Below are 21,782 nucleotides of genomic sequence, written 5' to 3' on the forward strand. Positions count from 1 at the left end.
TACAATGGAACCTTTACTCCAATGGGTGAGGCAGGACCCCGTAATAAAGGGATTATGCATGGCAAACACACACTCTCCTCAGCAGCTTTCGCGGACGATATAATGTTTGTTGTAACAGATCCGGTAAGAAGTTTGCCCAGACTTACCTCCCTCTTAAATGATTTTGGTGCCTTTTCGAACTTCAAGATAAATTTCTCCAAATCAACAATACTAAATATCTCAATCCCAAAGAAACACTGTAATTTATTGAGGTCCAGTTCCCCCCTGTCGTGGTCAGAGACCTCAGTCGACTATCTCGGTGTCAAACTCACCAAGAAAATAGAGAATATACTTGGCCAAAACTTTCTTCCCCTGATTGACCAGATCAAAGCACTCTTACGCACATACGACTTGCCAGCACTATCCTGGTTTGGCAGGAAAAACGTGTTAAAGTCCTATGTGCTCCCTATAGTAATCTACAAACTTCGTATGCTCCCGATACACCTACCCTCGTCCTTCTTTAAATCCCTACGTATGGCCTTCTCCGGATTTGTTTGGAGGCAGAAGAGGCCTAGATTGGCATATAGTTTGATGATTAAGAGGAAAAATGAGGGTGGCTTGGATCTCCCATCCATCCAAGACTTCTATAGAGTAGTCCAACTTAGATATTGGATAGATCTAACAAACCTATCGAAAGACCCACTGCTGCACGCTCTTGCTGAAGGGGCCCACGGGGATCACTATCTGGAAGACCCCTGGTTTCCAAATAAGAATACATATAGGGCAAAGGACTTCAACCCATTGCTCAGAGGCCCATGTGAGATGTGGGACGGGCTAAGCGCCCAAACCATCCCCAAAAACGCCACTTCAGACCTTATACAAACTGATGGGGCTTCCACAAGACCCAGTGATAACTAGCATCTGGAGAGGGGCGCATAATAGACAATTAGAAGACTTGCAAGCCTTAAGTCATAAAACCCCTGAGGAAATAAGACAGAATCTACTCCCCTGCCAAACCTACTCCTTCCTGCAGAAAAAGCACATCCACAAAACCCTTAGTGAATTCCAAGCAAAATATAAATCCACCCGTCCCAAAACTTTATTTGAAAAAACTCTCACTGAAAACAACTCTAAAACGCTGAAAATCTCATACCTGAGAAAACAGTTTATCGCACCTCCGCTATCTGCCAAACCCACCTTTCTCATATTGTGGGAAAAAGAATTGGGAATATCACTATCAAATGCAGACACCGCTCTTATCATGAGGACGGCCTATGGCCTCACTCCATGCATTCTCATGCAAGAAAGCCATTACAAGTTGCTTGTCAGATGGTACAAAACTCCACAATGGCTTTTCAGCTATAAACTGGCACCCCACAACAGATGCTGGAGATGCGATTCTGGTATCGGATCCTACTCTCACATCTGGTGGGATTTGCCAGATATTACACCTTACTGGAGGGGGGTCGAGGACGTTGATCCAACCAAACTTATCCTTAGGAGCAAAAATGATCTTCCTTTGGAAACCCTCACATGTCTTCCACCCCTTAAAAAATAGATTGACAACCTTCCTCCTGGACACGGCCAAAGCACTAATCCCGCTACACTGGCTGCAGAAGACACCCCCTACCATATCCCAATGGATGGAAAAAGCGGACATGTTATGCAACATGGAGGAACTCCTGAGCAGGTCAACAAGCTCTCATGACAAGTTCCTCCAGATCTGGTCCCCATGGAGAAACCTGAGATACAATCCCTAAAGAAAGGGACGCCCCAAAAAAGAAAAAAGAAAATAAAATACCAGGACCCCACCCTCTGGGAGGGGTACTCTGGATGGGACAACTCACATAAAACATTACACCCAAGGAGACCTCGAGACCTCGGATGTTCGGCGCTTAACCTAGGCCAGGGAATATAATCAGACTTAATGCCCCGCTGTCCCGGGAGGTAAGACTTTCCGGATATATATCCAGTGGATGCTCCCCGGGCCTACCTACCGGCTTCCCCCCACTCCCTCTTCCCCATACCCCCATCTTTCCACCTACCCCTTACATTCCAATCCCCCCTCCCCCCCCTGTCTTTGTTTTTGTGAACCTAATCGCAAATTGTGTTCCACATTCCTAGTTAGCGTACCGGCAGTTCACTGGTACAATTATTATTGAGAACATGAGTTATAGACACTTGTTATAAGTTTGAACTAAGCGGTTTTTTGAAAATGATGTCCATCAACCTGATTATAACTGTAAAACTGCTGATAGATTTCTTGCTAAAATGAGTAACATTCGCTATGTCGGCTTTTTCAATGCAATATCTTTTGTATGGATTATCTATAAAAATGTAATAAAATTTGATTTAAAAAAAAAAAACATCCCTTAATCACAGTGGTGTACATAAAAGAGAGGGGAACCAAAATGCTTATGTGGCCATTGCTTCGTTGTGGGGATCCAAGCATTCGGATCCCCCAACCAATCATAAGCTATTCCCCATGAATAGGAGGTTCCTTTATAACTTGTCCCATCCCTTTTTACTACAATACTCTAAATCTAGTTCTCATTCTGCGCAGTCATGTTAACGATTGCTGCATCTGTAATGTTCCCTGTAACAGAATAGAATTCTATAATTCCATATAGCTTTATGCGCCACCATACACACCCTCCAGTATAGAGAGCCCCATTAAGTCCCACTTGTATAACTTTGACTAAGTATTACATTATGATGAAAGTCTATTCATCAGCCGCTGACTGATACATAGAAGAGACAGAGGAAGAGAGCGCCGGGAGTCTCAGCTCTGTCTAATGGGGCAGCGATAATGGAAATGGCATCTGTCATTACTGCACATCATTAAATGTTTCCAGGGGGTGCGCGGTCATTGTAGCCGGGGCTGCTACCTCCACCAGACAATGTCTCTGTAATGAGGGGAATCTATTGCTCAAGATGCAAATGAGAAGGAAACATGGGGTACCCTGTCCCCCCAGGCAGATGAGACTGCATAGATGCCTTGGTGGGATAAGGAACTGGAACATTATGATACAATGGCTGCGGTTTGTCCCCTGAGGGATGTGGATGCCTCATTGTCTCCTTAAGCCTATTCGTCATAAACTATCCCAATGGTGTATAGTACTTGCCACAGAACAAAGCCAAGAACTCTTATGGAGGCTGTGGGGAGTGACAGGACTAAACAGGGTCTACTCCAAGCTCTGAGTTCTCTTTCTCAGGGGATGGGCATTTTGGACATGGGGTCCAATTCCAAGACCTTAAAAGGGTTTTCCTGTAGGATATGCTAGCACTTCCCAATTCATTGGGGTCTGACTGCCAGGTCCAACATGATTCTCAGAAGGAAGGGGCTACAGTGTTAGTGTGGTGCTACGGCTCCTCCATTGCACAGTGATACCCCACCATCCACTGAGCAAGGAACACTTGAACTGATTTGTTTGCTGTAAGGGTCTGCATGTCAAATTAACCCCGTTTAGCCTTCATCACGTGAAACTCCAGGTATTGTGTAAAGTTTATTGCAGATTTCTCAAACTTATTTAAAGTTGTGTCACACTGTCACTTATTAGTTATGACTTGACAAAGTTGTAATGACATGCAACAGCACATGACATGGGCCGCTGTGTATGTTGGGACATGGCTGTGTATGCTAATGGGGTTTAATATAGTGGGTTCCCGTGCAGAACGAATTGTTAAGATGATGAGACATGTCACTCCAGCACCGCTGCATTGTGTGTTGGCACTAGATGCGGAGGAGATGGATTTGTGCTCCTATGAGTGCTGTTGCTGTGTAGGACCTGTGGAAGGGTCCTTTTACATGGGATGATTGTCGGGTACTTAAGTGTCTGATAATCGTCCAAGTGATAAATGCTCCTGTTCTTTCACACATAGATAACGACTCTGTTTACACTGGCCAATCGTTGCTTGATTTTTATGCCTGCAGAAACTGAATGACTCCATAGAAACCCCGATACTGGAGTTCTCCCTGGCTCATTTGGTGAGCCTGAAGTCCAGTTGCATTGCAGAAAACTGTCAAAGGGACTTCTGTCCTGCCATTGTAGAGACTTGTGAGAATCCCAGAGGTGGGACTGCCACTGATTAGAATGTAGAATGTCCTAGCGACAATGTTATAATAACATGGACATTGCTCTTTAAGGACTGCCAGGGACAGTATAAAACACCCCCAAATGTGCAGGCAAATGATCGTTCAGTGTAAATAGCAGCCGTTCAGTATTGAACGTCCGCTGTGTAAAGTCCATGGAGAGGGGCACGGGGGAGCGAGGAGTGAAATCTCCTGCAGCCTCCCTGCCACCCCCTGCTGGCCACTCTGTCAGACAGCCAGTGGTACTTGCTCCTGTGCAGCAGCATGGTAGCAAGTGTATCAGGGACGATTGTTCGGCATCGTTTGCTCGACATTCATCCCATCTAAATGGGCCTTAACACCCCAGGGGCTAGATTACCTCCTGGAGACCAGAACAAAAGAGTCAGACATTGAAATTTATTGCTGCTGATTAGTGCGGAGTGAACTTTTGAAAAGTTCCACCAGTTTGCATAGAGTTTGGCATAAAGTTTGGTCTAAATTAATTTGAAGCAAACTAAAACTTTGCCAATATCCCTAAAACTGATATATAAAACTGTCTAAGAGCCATAAAAGTAATCCACCTCCTTCCTTTTCTCTTCCTCCTTTTTCCTTTCCTTTTTCTCCAGAGAAAGAAGTAGAAGAAGAAGAATGGTGGCTCAGTGGTTAGTACTGTTGTTTAGCAGCACTGGTGTCCTAGGTTTAAATCTGACCAAGGACAACATCTACAGTTTATGAGTGTTCGTAGAAACCCACACAAACATCCATGCAGATGTTGTCCATGGTCAGATTTGAACCTAGGATCCAAGTGCTGCAAAGCAACACTGTTACGGTGCCTTCACGCTGGCGATGAAGTCATACAAGTTCCCAGTGCTACAAGGCTGCGAGAAATCGCTAAATTGTGAAGCCAATGGCTGCCAATGGCTCCATTCACTTGTGATGCAGCGTGAAAACAAAATTGCAGCATGTCCATTGTTTTTGCGATCACGCCCACTGTTTCCAATGCGGCGGGCAGCAGCAGTGCCAGCCATATTGAAATCAATGGGAGATGATCGCAATCCTCTGTCGTAACTTGTATTAACAAAAAGAAGCGCCGTCATCTCCTTAGTAGTGCTGTCATCTCCGACACTCTTCTTCAACTCCTCTTCTGGCCGGGGATTGAAAAATCTCAGCCTCCTGAAAGCGTTGCCTCTCATTGGCTGAGCACTGTGACCAATCAGAGACAGCACTCAGCCATTCATTGAACCTCTGGCCCCATTGAAATCCATGGGAGAAGATCACTACCTCCTGCTGTGGCTGTGACAGCCACGGCAGGAGATTCCTTCAGCCCTGTAGGGATGGGAGGCTGTTTCCCTGTGGAAATGCCTCGCATCCAGGGCTTCAGAAGGATTGCGAGAGCGATATTGGGGCGTCAATCACATCCCGATATCGCTCTTGCCAGTGCGCAGGAGCCCTAAATCACTCAATGGAGGAGAGTAAATAATTTTAGCGTGACCGGATACGATAAACTGCCTGGGGTTCTAACCGAACTTTTAGCAAAGTTCAACCAGTTCTCTTTGCTCAGCACTACACCTGACACATCTTTTTTTTTACATATTCTTCTACCCCCACCCATTATAGGGGCTCTAACACAGAGCACTAAGTGTTTCTATTAGACATGCAGTGTCTAATGTAATAAACTAAATCTCAAATGCAGTGACTCTTATCTCCACCATGTGGTCAGACTTGGTATTACAAGAAAAGTTTGACACAAGGGGAACTGATCCAGATTTCTAATTCTAGTAATCAAAACTGTGTTTGGAGCAATTGTGACCTCCACAGTCTAGAAAGAAAATTCAAAATCTGGTAGCAGCGCAAACTTCGCCAAAACAAATATCAGGCTGAAGTGAATTAGTTTAAACTTCTCTTTCATTGGTAAAAGCCCAGCACATAGAACACGTTTCAGGGTGAATGATCCATTCCTTAGGAACGGAACACAGCATTGTGTTAGGAAAAGAGTTGGCCTCTGAGTGACAGTGAGTCCAACACACTGCTCTTAATTCTCACTCCAGGTCATAGAATGCCCCCTAGCTAAGCTAAGGAAGGCGTCATTCACCCCAAAACGCGTATTATTTGCTATATGTTTACTAATAAAATATCAGCCTGGTATTTGTTTTGTGGAAGTTTGCATCGCTACCAGATTCTGACTTCCAGCTATGGTCTACACTAAGCCCTCCCCTGAAGGAGTGGCGTTTTGTCTGGATTGGCACCACTTCTTTATTACCTCCACCAGGGTTAATTCATCCTTGGCTCTTTGAACTCCATAAACTTACACTCAGGGGTAACTAAACCCTTCTGTCTCCTATCACACTCTAGACACACCCAAATCAGCATTCAGAACTATTTTGGATTCTGGCTGCACTGAGGGATGAGTTGGTCTATTATTGAAAGAAAGGTTTTACAGTTTTATGTAGATGAAGCTTAAAGGGGTTTTGTCATTAAAAAAAAATTATCTAAACTTACCTATTCCTTCCCTGTCTGTCTCCTTATCACATCTTCTCCTGGTTGAGCTTCTCCAGTGCCCCAGATCAGTTCACTGCGGGCTGGGCCCAGCTTGAGGGCTGCTTATCACAAACTCCTTCCTGCTGGGTCAGTGAAGGTCACATCCCTGTGCTGTAGCTTCACTGCCTAGGAAGGAATTGTAATCTATTTCAGAGACAGCTCGCATGAGCAATCTTTGAAGAAGATATGCAGTCCTCCTGCTGGCCTGTGAGCTGTGACGTAATGTACATTGGAAGACTGTCAACCTAATGTATGTAACCTCACAGGAAGGAGCAGAATCAGGCAGCTTGAGGTGAAGTGACCCCCTGGACTGCAGGAGAAGATAGGTGAGGTGAAGATCTGGTAAGTAGACTGATGGGGGAGGAATAGATAAGTAGAACATTTTTCTTTTTTAGTGACAGAGCCCCTTTAAGTTCATGTGAACGTGCCCTAAAAATCAACCCCCCTCTCCCCTGATTGGTTGGAGCATCAATGAAGCTTACAAGATTAATAGAACATGACTGATTTCTTCCAAAAACAGTGCCACACCGCTTGGGTCTGTTATTCCAGCTCAGCCCCATTCACTAAAGCTAAGCTACAATACCAGAAACCGTCTATGGATAGGTGTGGCACAGTTTCTGGAAGAAAGTCGCCATTTAAAAAAACTTGAAAGTTTTTTTAAGAGGTTATCTGAGTCATTTTTTAATTAGTACTCCCCCTGCCAAAACATAAATTATTCTATACCCACCTCTCCTAACTTCATGGCCCACGCCGCACCTTTGGTGCCAGATCTGCTTACAGGCTGCAGAGCAGTCTGTGAATGGGAAGTCACAGGCTGCTGCAGCCAATTACAGATGTCGTCACTTGAACACTTAGGCCTGCGATTGGCTGCAGCAGCCTGTGACATCCTGCCAACAAGTTGATTGCAGCCTGTAAGCACAGGAGATGCAGTGGATCTGGAAGAGGTGAGAATATGATTTTTGGCATTTGGAGCATTGATTAAAGTGCCCTCCGGGCCCGGATAAGCAGAGGTGGACGCTCCGCTACCTGATGGACACTAGCATGGATCGGTAGACTAAGACTACATGCTGCTCTGACGCACTTGTACTTGCCACATAGACAGCACTGGTCAATCACAGCAGGTATAGGGTCTTTAGAGCTCTTTCACACGCCTGTATGTATTTTTATGGTCGCCCGCACGCGCCGTTAAATCACATTAAGGAAGAAATGACACGATCAAGTCCCGAGCTAAATTAGCGATTTCTCATCCATTCATACGCCAGATATGACATATTGGCAAAAAAACCCGCCGCAGCCCAGAAATCCCTCGCTCGGCATGAATCATCGGAATGACTTCTAATGCGTAAATAGACGTACATGTAAGGCTTTCCCTGAATTGGACGCTGCTAAACTGTCTCCACCTCCCTTTTTTTCCAGCTCCCATTAGAGTCTATGGGAGCCGGCGGCGTATTCCAGCCGCAAGATAGAACCAGCACTATCTTTTCTGGCTGCACATCAAAGCAGTGTATGTGCTATTTTTCCCATGTGAATGCATGCATTGGAATCCAATGCCTCAGATGGCCTCGATATTCGGCCAGGCGTGATAATGCAGTTACATAGCCGCGTAAAAACACTCGTGTGAATAAATCTTTAGTCTAATGATGCAAACTAATGCACAGTTCACTGGAAAAGAGCCAAAAATGTAATTACTGTATATACTCGAGTATAAGCCTAGTTTTTCAGAGCATTTTTTTGTGGTGAAAAAGCCCCCCTCGGCTTATTCTCGAGTCACGGAAGGCTTAAAAAATATCCTCCATACTCACCTCCCAGCCGGCGTCTGTGTCTCCGGCGGCGGTGCGGCAGGCTGCTTGAATTCTCTTTGCTGTCATCCCCCACCGTCCTCTTTGCTCGGCTTTGTCATCCCCCGCCATCAGCGCTTTGTAAGTAAGAGCTGTGATTGGATTGAGTGTCAGCCAATCACAGCTGGTGCTTGATCATTCACAGCCAATCAAGCTTATTTAGAATTCTCCATGCTATCATCTCCCTGCTCGGCTTTCAAATCCCCTGCCATCAGCCCTGTGTAAGAAAGCGCTGTGATTGGATCGAGCACCAGCTGTGATTGGCTGGCGCTCAATCCAATCACAGCACTTACTTACACAGCACTGACAGAGCCAAGCAGAGAGGACAGCGGGGGATGACAGTGGGGAGAATTCAAGCAGCTTGTCACACAGACGGCAGCTGGGAGGTGAGTATAGAGGTTTCTTTTTACCTAGTATATACTTGAGTATAGCTCGGCTTATACCCGAGTCAATAAGTTTTCCCAGATTTTTGTGGTGAAACTTATTGTCTCGGCTTATACTCGGGTCGGCTAATACTCGAGTATATACGGTATATAAAGTCTGCAGTGGACAATTTAGCTCCTCCGGTTTATAGTCTGCCTTGCTGCATATTGTTAGGTTTTATGGCCATTGTGCCGACCCTACGGCCATTGTGCCGACCCTACAGCCATTGTGCCAACACTACGGCAATTGTGCTGGTCTTATGGCGATTGTGCCTGCTTAGCAGCGGTTGTGCCTGCTCTGTACCCTATCAGGTATTGCATTTTTGTCTCTTTTCCAGTGACATATGTTTTTGTGTTCCCCCTCACCTCTGTGATTTTAAACTAATTCACAGTGTGCATCAGGCAGTCAGAGAAGCTGGAGCGGCCATCTTTGTCTGTCCAGGACTGGAGGGTTGCTTCAAAAAGGAAAAAATGATTCAAACAAGCCTTTAATCATTGTACAAAGACACGATCCTCTGTTTTACTGATTTGAGGATCTCTGCTTGCTTCCAGTGATTGTACATATTCTGGTTTACATCTGAAGATTGTAAATCTTTTATAGACCTAATACAGTGGAGGGTTTGTTACAATTGTATCCAGTCCATACAATCCTTGTGGAGTAAATGCATCAGCAGTACAGATGTCTCCCCAGTCCTGATAGTTTGGTACAATGTATCAATCTGGAATCTAGAATGTTTATTTCACTGAGGATTGTCTAGACTGGATACAACTGTAACAACTCCTCAGGCCGGACTCAGACGGCCATATGTCGTCGCACACAAGAAACAGGTACTTGCTGTGTGCCACCAATGCCCATGCACTATCTTGGCATGTATGTGCATGCACTAACTCCAAGATAGAGCATGCCGTGACTTTTTTTGCACGTGTAGTATAATAGTATAAAAAATCCAGGTGTGAGTGGCCCAATAGAAACAAATTGGCATTGCGTGTCGAACGCAACGCGCAATGCCAATATGCCCACAGCGGCCACAGTTATGAGAATGATTAAGTCTATGCAGGTTTTCAGCCTCTGGATGAAAACAATAAATGTTCACTGACAGCAAGCGGAGAAGGTTTAGAAGGTTCCGGATTTTCTAACCACGCTTGCCAGTGCGAGTTGCAAGTCTCCTGCCGAAGTTTGTATCTGGTGGTGGTGGGAGATGCGGCATCAAACGGGACAACCTGGTGAGCAAGGCGTCCCCTGCTGCAACTAGTAATTAGTGACACTGTCCCTTTAAGAAAGTGACACATTGTAATTGACACAAGGTATAACATTCTCTTCTGTAATCTACATGTTGATATTTATATATTCATGGTGTTTTTAATCTGTACCCTGCCTCGCCCCTTCCCCCTCGCCTCGCCGTACTGCTTAGCGCTCGCACTTATGGAAATGGCTTCAATTTACTCCTCATTTGTAATAAATAAATCTAAATGAAAACAAATGAGCGGAGGGACGCGGCGAGGGCGAGCAGTAAAGCGGAGAGAGAGCGTGCTTTCTCGGCGTTTTTCGCTTCTCCTTGCGTGATGTTTCTTTAATCGTCTGCTTGCCCCAGTCAGTGTAAAGCTGATGATTACTGTCAGGAGGAAATTGAACACTGTAATATCTTTCTCCGGCTGTTTTTTTTTTTTTTTCCTTGTCACAATGGTAAAGTCTTTCGAGGAGAGGAGACGTATTCAAGACCCTCGGCAGCCATTACACTAATGATAGAGGTCTGAGGATAGCGGCCTGGATCGTATTAGCGTCCATTACCGTGCAAATGATATTAGTTTACATTAATGTGAAGATCGAATTCTACTGATAGGACTTTATATCTTTGCATTAGCCCTCCCTCTTCCTCTAATCACCTCCACTTGTAAGGCGATATTGAGTCGGGATGGACTGCAGATCAGCCAGATTTCTTAAATAACGGCAATTTCTGTTATTGTCCCCGTCTATCAGAGCCGAGTCTTTACTGTTGGCCTTTTATGAAGCAATAGCGAGACGCTTCTTGTATATTGGATGGGGCTTGTCTGTAGGGAAATGATCCGCGGGTGCAGAAAACAACAAACACTTTTAGGGGAAGCTAAACTTTTCAACCTTAGTTAATACTTATATCGTTTTAACAGTGAGATTCCATTGTGTTAACACTATATCTCCCACAATGCAGTACAGCAGAGCTTTCTCTACACAAATTCTTAAGCCAACAGGGGGCAGCTGAGAGTTATATAATTGAGTAACTTTTCAGATGACCTTTCACAATAAGCTGCCATTTGTTTATAAACAAGGAATAAAGCTGATGGTTATACAGGAGGAGCAGGCGCCAAACGACCATTTTGTTTAACATGCCAAACAGTCCTTTAATGCCTTATGCTACATCCATAACCCAGTGTAACAATGTAACATGTCACGAGAGTCAAGTTAAGTAATACATCTGTTTGCTTGTATCTTGTACTTTCCCCATTTCCCCCCCTACCAAGTATATATCTGATTCTCAGTCTTCTCAGGACTGGTGGGGAAGCTGGACTGCTATTCTGTGTTCTACAGACTGTTCAGAGAGAACTGCAGATGCTGCTCTCTAACTGTCTGTAACACATACAGACATAAAATCATCATGTAGGACAGTGAGCTGTGGAGATGTGATTGATGTAGCTAAAACATAGTTAACAGTGACTCAAGGCCCATTTAGATGGCAATAATGTTGGGCAAACAATGCCTGACACTCGTCCCTGCACATACTCGCTCTCGTGCTGCTGCACGGGAGCTAGTATCGCTCGCTCACAGCGAGGCAGCAGGAGGAGACTTCTCTTCTCGTGCTCCCCCGCCCCTCTCCATTGACATAACATAGCGGCCATTCAGTACAGTACTTTCAATGAACAATCAGTGATCAGCTCATCGTTTATGCAACATAAAAGATGGACAATGAGCTGATCACTCAGTGTAAATAATAGCCGTTCAGTATTGAACGGTTGCTATGTTAAGTCAATAAAGAGGGGCGGAGGAGAGCGAGGAGAAATAGACAGGGGTGGAGGAGAGCGAGGAGAAATATTTCCTGCAGCCTCCCCACCCTCTTGCTGGCAGCTCTGTGAGTGAGCCAGCGATACTAGCTCAGCATTCCTCCTGTCCAAATGGACCCTTTACTATTAGCTGCAGGCAGCATTTGTGTAAGTCCCCCCCCCCCTTCCCTCTGCTGTCTATGCAGTTCAAAGCGGATCCTAACTCCTCCACCTCCTTTTCTGCCTTTGGTTGGTCTCTTGTAACTCATTGGAGAGCAGACAATGTACAGAAAGCTAGGAGGAAGAGAAGTGACAGCATTTCAGCTTGATTTTTTTCACAGTCATTTGTCATTTTAGGTTAATAAACTAACATTTTAGGTAAATAAAGTAACAGTTATCACACTGGTTATCATATTATCATTTAGCACATGTTGTTTGAAAAGTTAGTGACCATTTAAAGCACTGCTCTCCTTGCTTAATAGTGGTTTTGAGTTATAGCATGTTTTATGCTCCAGTCACATCCAGAGCTGCATTCAAAGATTCTACTGGCTGATACTTAGAATTTGATAGAACTTTCCTATCAGAAAGCATCTTGGCAGCTGAGATCTGAGATAACGTATCACACTGCAGTATGGGGGAAATAACCTCAGTCCTTGAATGGGCACACTACATCTCCAGCAATGCAGCACAGCGCAGCATTCCTTGTATCAATTAAAGAGCACACAACAGCATCAGAAGTCCCTTTTTTGGGGAGGGGTCCTTTCTCATGGATGGATGCCTTTGCACACTATAATAATCTGCATGAAGACACATTATGTTTTTTGCCTTTTGCATAGCACTGCAGGTAAACTGCTATAAAGCTATCATTATCATCACTGCATTACAGAACATGCTGGCTTTAAATATTCCTTATAGCAATATATGGATGCAGCAGAGCTGGGTTTGTCATTTGGCATAGAATTGCAGTAAACCTACTACATTATCTCCATTCTTTCTCTACTGATCTTAGACTATAAAAACAATAAGTATGAGAAGTAGAACAAAGCCCTCTGCTGTTGCTACTACAACATACACCCATATAATTTCCTTAAAGGGCCAGCGTCATGGCCCTATATCCACACTTCTGAGCTTCAGGACCACGGACAGTAGCGATCGCCCTCCATGAGATTGTCTGTAGAGCACGCGGCTTCTATACTACTGGTATGGGATGGTGACAGGTTGACTTTGGTTAGATGATTCACGACTCATCTCATGTGTTAGTAAGATTACCATCTACTGGATCTACTTCTACAGAGAGGATCTACTGCAAAGGAGGACAAGCCTGGGTCATACTCCAAATCCCGAAACACGTGAACTTACTCTAAAGAGCAACTTTTTGAGACTCCCTAATAATAACTAAGAATCCCACACCGGTCTAGGGGTGACAGGTGTGTGGATAGCTTTATCATAGGTGCAAAACTGTGTGGCGGTGGAGCTGTTATCATGTATTATGTTCCAGTCACATCCAGAGCTGCATTAACAATATTCCTAGTGTCCTATGCAAGACTTCCCATGGATTGCCTGCTCATCCATCATGGGTCTGTGTTACAGGTGTAGCAGAGATAAGGTTGTCACTCAGCACAACTTGTGGGGATATCAGAATATATATATATATATATATATATATATATATATATATATATATATATATATATGACTACAGACAAGTGTGCCAGAGCTTCAGAAGCAGACGGGCGGCAGAGTGGAGAGCGCCTGTTAGGTGATGTATTGTGTGTTTTTTTTTATGTAGCTAGGGTTTATTTTCGGGGTAGGGATTATATTTCAAGCCCCCCCTGAAAATCCTGGCCAAAGAGCGCTGCAAAGTCACGCGATTTTGTAGCAACACAAAATTGCAATATGGACACTACAAAATGCAGTGAACACAGCTGTGATATCACTGCGATTTTCTCACGGCGACATCGCTGTCGCCCGTGTCAAAGAGGCCTTACTATTCATGGCCTAATCTCAGGATAGATCATCAATAGTTTATTGACAGGGGTTGGCCGCTAAGACTCCCTATTGATTAGCTGATATGTAGTGCTGGAAGCAGATAGTGATGTCGATGCTGTGACTACCAGGTTTGGTACTACAAGCACAGCTCCTATTGAATTAAATGGAAGTGTGCCTGCAGTACCAAACTGAGCCTCTGCAATACGGACAGCGCTATCTGCTGCCAGTGGGCCTGGGGATCAGCTGATTAGCAGGGATCCCACCGATCAACTATCTATGATCTATTCTGCGGAGAGGCTAGCAATATTAAGTCTCAGACAACCCCTTTTAATCAAAAAAGCAATATATAACACATTCAGCTCTGCTACATCTGTTTCTATAACATGGCTGTCTTCATTTTGAAATCATATTTTCAGTAAGGTCTGCACTAGATAAAGGCTTTATGGCAGAAGCATAACTTGAAGCTTCCAGGCCACAAGGACAAATCTGTATCAGTGCCCTTACCTACCACACGCCATTTATAATACTGGGGTGCTCCTAGATGGCAGTGGTATGTTTGGGTCCCACGGGCACCAAGTGATACTATTGTATCTCTGCACCCATTTCATGGACTCACATGATCAGTAGAAATGCATTGACTCCCCCAGGAATGGGGCCACTTTATGGTCACATGACTTCCATAGAAGTAAATGCAACCCAACAGAATATAACTCTGCTTTCTGCAAAGCCGTCATCCCTGACGATGCTCACCTTACCTTACGGACTCGTGTCATTTGACTAATGCCCCCTGTCTGCTAAGATTTAGAGGCTTCTTGCGCTGATGACCTCCTATCCAGGAACAATATTGGCTTTCTCACCAGCCGACTAATTAAACATTATAATTAATGAACTGACAACCCTTCCCGTTTTATAGCGGCGGCGGCAGGTCAGGGCATTTACACAGGTGCACAGATGTCATTATTCTCTCTGTGACGCTGCTGAATTATTCACGATCGCTTCTGTTATTTGCACATTTGCTCTAGATGACAGAGGAAGTCTGATAAATGACTGCGGCGACTTCATGTGTGCAACGTGTTCAGCTCCGGCGCCGACTTCTAGTGTTATCCCTTCCCTTCATGGCGGAGCATATGGCCCTGTTACACTGCGGCTTATGTGATCCTAAAATGTGTATATCCACCATTGAATACCATCTCGGGGTGCCAGTACAGGAGCGCTAGCTGCGGCCCCTAAAGATCCCAATTTACTGCTAATTGCCGGGCTGCACCTGGACTTGCTATTGTTGCAGGTGCAGCCCAGCAATTAGCATTACACTGCAAGCATTAGCGGCAGCAGCGAACGCTCACGAACTGGCACCTAGCGCTCATTCACATGGGCGTATATGCATTTGGTCATCTAAATGTGTTTAAGCAACCGAAAATCCTATTTCCTGCTTTTTCAGTCCTTTTCGTAAAAAATAAGCACACAATAGGCCATTCATTCCCCGCATTAATACCCGTGTTTCATGCATGTGCACTTGGGCATTTACGCTGGCCCATTCATTTGTATGGTCTATTTTTGAAAATCCCGCGATCAGGGCTTATCCATAGGTCCGTATAGCGGCCGGGTTTTCACACCTGGCCGATATACAGTGTCCCTTTCTGCTTGGGGAGCAGGCAGGCAAGGTCAGGCCGGGAGCAGTGCACTGAGCTCCCGTCCCCTCTCCGCCCCTCGCCACTGTTTACAAAGGGAGGGCTGGGAGGGGGGCGGGGCTACGTTTCCCCCTCCCATTGCAAATAGTGGGGAAGGGCTTAAAAATCGCTAAAGAAAAATCGCAATTGCAATTATGAAGAAGCCCTTACTCAGCAATCGCTGCTAAGTGCCACCAGCGCCAGTCAGGTGATGTGGAAGTGGGTGCATCACCTGACCGGCGACCGCAGTGCTTAGCAGCAATTGCTGGGAGAGGGCTGCTCCATGCACTGCTGATTGTGACGCGAAAGGAGCGGCAGGCGGAAATCCGCAGATGATAGCAAGTAAAAATCTGTATCAATGCTGCAGACTTTAATCATTACGGATCTGCTGCGGGATTTAAACGTTGCATTAAAAGCATAAATAGAAATGTTGCGGATTTAGAATTTGCAGCATTTTTCAAAAACACTGCAAATTGCTTGCGGAAATTTTCCACATCACGTGAAGGCGATTTCTTAAGTCCCCTCCACACGCCTTGTGCTGTAATGCTGCAGGATATCTGCAGTGATTCCACCATGTGTGAACGAGGCCAAACTTCTGCGCTGATACATTTTATAATGGATCTTTATCAAGCGTTTCGTTTTTTGTGACAGAGCTCCAAATCCTCTATATAGACCCTGGGGGAAATTTACTAAGACTCCTGTTTCATACGCCCATCTTAAGCCAAAATACGCTGGAAGAAACTGCGCCAAATTTATTAAGATGTGCATGCCTTGTAATAAATTTGCTGTGTATTTGGCTGTCCATGCACCAGAAGTGAAATCTACATTGGCTATAAGCAGGCATATATTTGCACTAGACTTTTTGCCAATTCTGGTGTATAGCGAATCTGTCAGATTGATGTTGGCCCCGCCTCTTTCCATTGAACCCTCCCCAGATTTCGTGATATTTTTCAAAAGTGATGAGCGAAGAAAAACCTTTTAATACATTCCCCACATAGAGCTACAATTCTAGTTCCAATAAAGGTTGAGACACTGCATAAAAAATGTAACTAAATGTAGGCAAAAAAAAATGCGATGATTTGCAAATCTCGTCTAACAATAATTTGTTCACAATAGAACATCAGAAGAGGAAGGAAGAGCTTTGGCTATTTCAGTTTTTAAAAAATTGTCTCATTTAGAAATTGATGGCAGCAACACATCTGAGAAAAGTTGGGCCAGCACCATGTCTACCATTGTGTAGCATCTCTGCGTCTTTTTACAACAGTCTGTAAATGTCTGGGAAGTGAGGAGAAGAATTGCCGGAGTTTAGGCTGGATTCACGAGCGCATATCGGCTGCGTTTTCATGGTGGCTGATATACGCTACCCATTGATTTCCAATGCACCAGTTCAGATGGGCGTATTCCTGATGCATAAAAGCAGCCGGCAGAGAGAGCTGTTTTTACGCCATCCGGAAAAGATAGTTATGGACCTATCCTTTCCGGCCGTCGCATGAACTCCTATGGAAACCAATGACAGCTGCTGGAAAAGGAAGGTGGGAGGGTATTTATCAGTGTCTCTGCTAAACTCTCTCGCCCTCTGCACCCCTCGCCAAATGTTGACAAAGGGAGGGGCGGGGTGAGAGATTAGCACACTAGCTCCTGACCCCTCCCATTGCAGACAACCGGCAAGGGAGGGAGTTTAGCGGAGCAGAACTCTCTCCCTCCACCCGACAACATGCCAGGTGCAGCATATACATGCCGGACTCGGCAGTCTGAATGGTCACATAAACAGGAGATGCAGCTATCACTTGGTCACGGCTGCCTTTCGTTCATGCGATTTTCGGTCACGCTGTGGTCATGGCGCGGCCAGCTAAAAATCACAGTGCTCATGTGAAAGAGCTGGTAGGGAGAGGAATGTTGTCCCATTCTTGTATTATGTAGGATTCTAGCTGCTCTACAGCCCGGGGTCGTCTTTGCCGGATTTTTCATCATTCACCAAATGTTCTATTGGTGGAAGGCCTGGACTGCAGTCGTCCGGTTCAGCCCCTGGACTCTTCTTCTGGGAAGCCATGCTGTTGTGATGGATGCAGTATGTGGTTTAGCATTGTCTTGCTGAAATATGCAAGGTCTTCCCTGAGAGAGATGCTGTCTGGTTGTAGCATATGTTGTTCTAATACCTCTATATACTGCTCAGCAGTGATAGTGCCTTTAATGATGTGTACGCTGCCCATGCCATAGGCACTAATGCCACCCCATATCATCAGAGATGCAGGCTGTTGAACTGTGCGCTGATAACAAGCTGAATGCTTCCTCTCCTTCTCGAGTCCACAGGATATGGTGTCCGTGGTTTAAAAAAAAAAGTTTTATTCATCTGACCACAGAACTGTATTCTATTTGGCCTCAGTGCATTTTAAATGAGCTCTGGCCCAGAAAAGATGCCGGCATTTCTGGATTGTGTTGACATATGGCTTCTTCCTTGCACGGTACAGCTTTAACTTGCATTTGTAGATTGCACAGCCAACCGTGTTAATAATGATATCCGGAAGTATTCCTGAGCCCATGTAGTGGTTTGCATTATAGAATCATGCCTGTATTTAATGCAGTGACGCCAGAGGGCCCGTAGATCTCAAGCATCCGATATTCACCGTCTGCCTTATCACTAGTGCACATGAATTTCTATAGATTTTCTGAATCCGTTGATGATATTATATACTTTAGATGATGGGATATTCCAAGTCTTCGCCCTTTTACATTGAGAAACATTTTTCTGAAATTGTTCGACAATTTTTACACGCAGTAGGCAAAAAAAAAATGCGATGATTTGCAAATCTCGTCTAACCTCTGACCATCTTTGCTTCTGAGAGACTCTGCCTCTCTAACATGCTCTTTTTATACACAGTCAGAAAATTGATCTTCCAGCCGTGTTTCATTAGCATCACTTACTTTTCCATCCTTTTATTACCCGCCACAACGTTTTTTTTTTAGATGTATTGCTGCCATTAATTTCTAAATTAAAAATAAATAAATAAATGGAAAAATCTCTCCCTTTCGCCTTCTGATATGTGTTCCATGTTCTACTGTGAATAAAATATGGTTATGAGATTTCTTTTTTGCATTTACATTTATTGACATTCTCTTTTTTGCAATTGGGGTTGTACATGGCAAAATTCTGGCTAACAGAAGCCACCACTAGGTGGAGCTCAATGCATAATGATTTATACAAGCTCCATTGATCACAATTTTGGATAAATTCACATGTACGGAGCTCCCCCTAGTGCCAACTGGAGACAGGAATTATCGTATTATGCCTTTTAGATTAAAGGAGTTGTCCGGCCACACAGGGTAAAAATTTTTATAATGCTGCTGCTTCCCTTTCAGTAAGGATAGTAACAGACAGCATACAGGGGCTCAAACCGGCAGGCAGATCAGCTGCAATGTCAGTTTATTACCTTAGACTCTGATCTTCTCTGCAGCTTTCAAAGATGGCGCCTCTGTGCTGCCTTCTCACATGCCCTGCGCTCTCCCTCCTCTGTGTGCGCGCTCCCGATGGTAGTAAGAGACATGAAAGGCAGGATTTCCCTCAGCTCACGTCCTAGCCCCGCCCACGACACGCCCACCTCTATTGAACTGCTCTACAGTCTCTCCCCGCCCAGGCCCCGCCCCCTGCTATAGTAAAGTAAAACATTTCCCCACACACACATGCCCTCGTAGTGCCCCTCTCACAATGACCCCCCCCCCACACTTCTGTCAGCCGGGTCAATGCACATACACATCACTGCACCCCCCCCCCCTGCACACATCCATCCATCCATCCATCCATTGATCTCTCCCACTCCACCCCCCCCCCCCCTTCCCCCGGGACTTCTGTCAGCCGGTCCGTGCACACACACACACACATCACTGCACCCCCCCTGCACACACACATCCATCCATCCATCGATCTCTCCCACTCCACCCCCCCCTTCCCCCGGGACTTCTGTCAGCCGGTCCGTGCACACACACACACACATCACTGCACCCCCCCCCCCCCCGTGCACACATCCATCCATCCATCTCTCCAACATTTCTCCCCTTCTCCCCTACTCCCCCTACTCCCCTTCTCCCCTTTCACATACTTTACAAGTCCCGATGGTGTCTTCTTGGCTCTTGTCCAAGCAGCAGCGGCAGGCAGTCACTCACTCCGCTCTGGTATATGAAACCAGGAAGTGAGTGTACTGCGCATGCGCCGACCGGCGGCGCGCGTCCCCTGCGATGATTAGGTAAAGAGGGCGGTCCCGGCGGAAGAAAGAAGGACTGCGCATGCGCGGAAGGGAAGAGGAGCGTTCCAGCGCCGACGAGAGCTGCTGCCGGCCCGACAAGAAATGCAGACGATTTCTTGTCGTAACCACGGACGACCGAGGGTCAACACAGGGGGGGGGGGCACCCCTAAAGGTAAGTGAATAACTTCTGTTTGCAACATTTTCAATGCACAATGTACATTACAAAGTGCATGGAAATGTGCAAACAGAAGTAATGAGATATGATGTTCATGGCCGGACAACCCCTTTAACTCTATGCAGGCGATTTGGAGCTCTGTATCAGAAAAATCAAATAATGAACCATATAAAGATAAACTACAAAATGAAGCACCAAATAATTTTAGATCTAATATGATAAAAAAGAAAAACATGGATATTCACTTTTAAAGTTGATGGAAAAAATCTAGTAATAAATGTGTAGGTTCCTATTATGCTGTTAGCTCTGGTCTTTAGACTTCTAGATCAGGGCAGGACTTGCACACATAATACAGACATCAAAAAGTTTAAATTGTAGATGGTCTGCCACCCAGGACCTTGTTTTGATCAGCTGTTCATCAGTCCGCTGTGCTTGTGTACTGAGATAATTTCTGCAGGAAGCAGACAGCTCCATTCCCAATGTAGTGGACAGTCTTGGTATAATGCTAAGTTCCCATTTACTTCAATAACACTGTTATCTGTTATAGTAAGCCTGTGAACTGCAATGGGAACAGAGCTGTTTGCTACCTGCAAAAATCGGCTTGGTGCACTCTCAGGGGATCTTGGGTAGCAGACCCACACTGATCTACTATTGTTGGCCAATGCAGTTGATAATCCATTGATAGTTTACAATGGGACAACCCCTTTAAAGTGCGTCTATTATTGTGTGAATTAGGGCCTTACACAGGTTTCATTGGACAGGTTCATGCAGTGATTTGACAACTAAAGCCGGTGACACACTACATATTTCGACCCCCGTTTTGCATCCATTATACGGAAGTACATCCTGGCCTGACCGCCGGCTTCCTAACTCAAACTCTGAGCATCATAGGAACGTATGATGCTTGCAGTTTGGGTAAGGAGACCAGCAGTCAGGCCAGGATGTACTTCCTTATTACGGACACAAAACAGGAGCTGAAATAAAGTAATGTGTCATCAGCCTAAGGTCGGCTTCACACGGCCGTGACGGGCTCCGTCATGGAATTCTGCGCGGAGCCCGTCATGGCACCCCCCCCCCCCCCCCCAGAGACCCAATACTTACCTACGGATCCGGAGTCCTACGTGCCGCGTGACGCTTCGGCGTGCATGCGCAATAGAGCGCGTGACGTGCCGCAGCATCATGTGACGCGCCGGCCGCGTCATATGACATGCCCACAGCATCACATGATGCGCCGGCCACGTCATATGATGCGGCTGGCGGTGGGTGGGGAAGTGGTTTCACGCTATCTTCCACTGTGCTACAGCGGAAGATAGCGTGACGGACGGCTTTCATTGACTGCAATGAAAGCCGTCCACGCGTACACCTGCGGCAAATAGAGCATGCGACGGGTAAGGATGGGAGATTTTACGTTGCGGAATTCCGCACCATAAGCATTGTGCTATTAGGTTCAATAGAACCTAATAGCTGTATTACGCGGCGGAAATCCGCCCGTGGGAAGGAGCCCTAAGGGTGAGAAAGATTTATAAAATGTCAACTAAAATGCATCATAGGATGTATCTTTACATTTGCTTTTACATGTCTACTCATTGCTGATCTCCTAAAGGTGAGCAGCAAAATATTTGACTTAAAGGTAACTTGTCATGTTGAGCATGTAGTCTGATCTGCAGGCGGAGCTGAGAAGATTGATATATAGTTTGTGGGGAAAAATTCAATGTCTGGTAACTTGAATTGTATTTATTTACATCTTTGCTAATTCTGGCATGAAGAGTCCAGTAGGCGGGCCTTGGACTCTCCGCCCACAGGACTCCTAGGCACAGAAATGGCAAGGATTGAAATGAATAAAGTACAAGTT

The 21,782-nt window shown here is 45.4% G+C and overlaps 1 protein-coding gene across 2 annotated transcripts in view; it reads right to left on the reverse strand.

Moving 5' to 3' along the window:
• LSAMP (limbic system associated membrane protein) overlaps positions 1-21,782 on the reverse strand; it is a 674,438-nt gene that overhangs the window by 22,125 nt on the left and 630,531 nt on the right. The gene's annotated exons all lie outside the window — the stretch shown is intronic.

Source organism: Eleutherodactylus coqui, chromosome 4, assembly GCF_035609145.1.
Source record: "Eleutherodactylus coqui strain aEleCoq1 chromosome 4, aEleCoq1.hap1, whole genome shotgun sequence".
Lineage (NCBI taxonomy): Eukaryota > Metazoa > Chordata > Amphibia > Anura > Eleutherodactylidae > Eleutherodactylus > Eleutherodactylus coqui.